This window comes from Antrostomus carolinensis, unplaced genomic scaffold, assembly GCF_000700745.2.
Source record: "Antrostomus carolinensis isolate BGI_N321 unplaced genomic scaffold, ASM70074v2 scaffold55940, whole genome shotgun sequence".
Lineage (NCBI taxonomy): Eukaryota > Metazoa > Chordata > Aves > Caprimulgiformes > Caprimulgidae > Antrostomus > Antrostomus carolinensis.
This window is the reverse complement of record NW_010291749.1, coordinates 22,677-23,174: the sequence shown is the minus strand read 5'-3', so window position 1 is coordinate 23,174 and position 498 is coordinate 22,677.

Here is a 498-nt window from a genome sequence, read left to right as displayed (position 1 = left end):
CTCCCAGTGCATTACCTCTGGGTTTATTTGTGCTTCTGCTCAGTGTTTGGTTGATAATACTGGGTGTTTCTGGCATCTCTTTCCAGATAAGCGTGTGTGTGTGTGTGTGTGTGTGTGTGTGTGTGTGTGCCTCCCAGACATCAACAAGCAATTAGGAGAGCACAGGAGATCACTGAGCTCCCTGCTCATGGGAGGGAGCAGCCACAAAGCAAACAGCCATGGGGGTTTAGGGCCAGAGAGGGACAAAGCGAGAGGAAGTGAGCAGGAGCTGCATCCAAGTGTGATGTTGGAGCATCTTCAGCCTGTGATGGGAGCAGCGATTTTGGAAGACCTGATCGAAGCATAGCTGACCTGTGTGACTGGGTGAGACCTTCCTGCAGCCCTCTGCCACCGCACGGCTGGTTTGCATCCTCACTCCCCATGTTTTGTGTGCAGGCAGCTGCAAATTCATCCAGACCGAGCCCAACGCAGCCTTTGTGGTGTGTGTGGTGCCCTTGG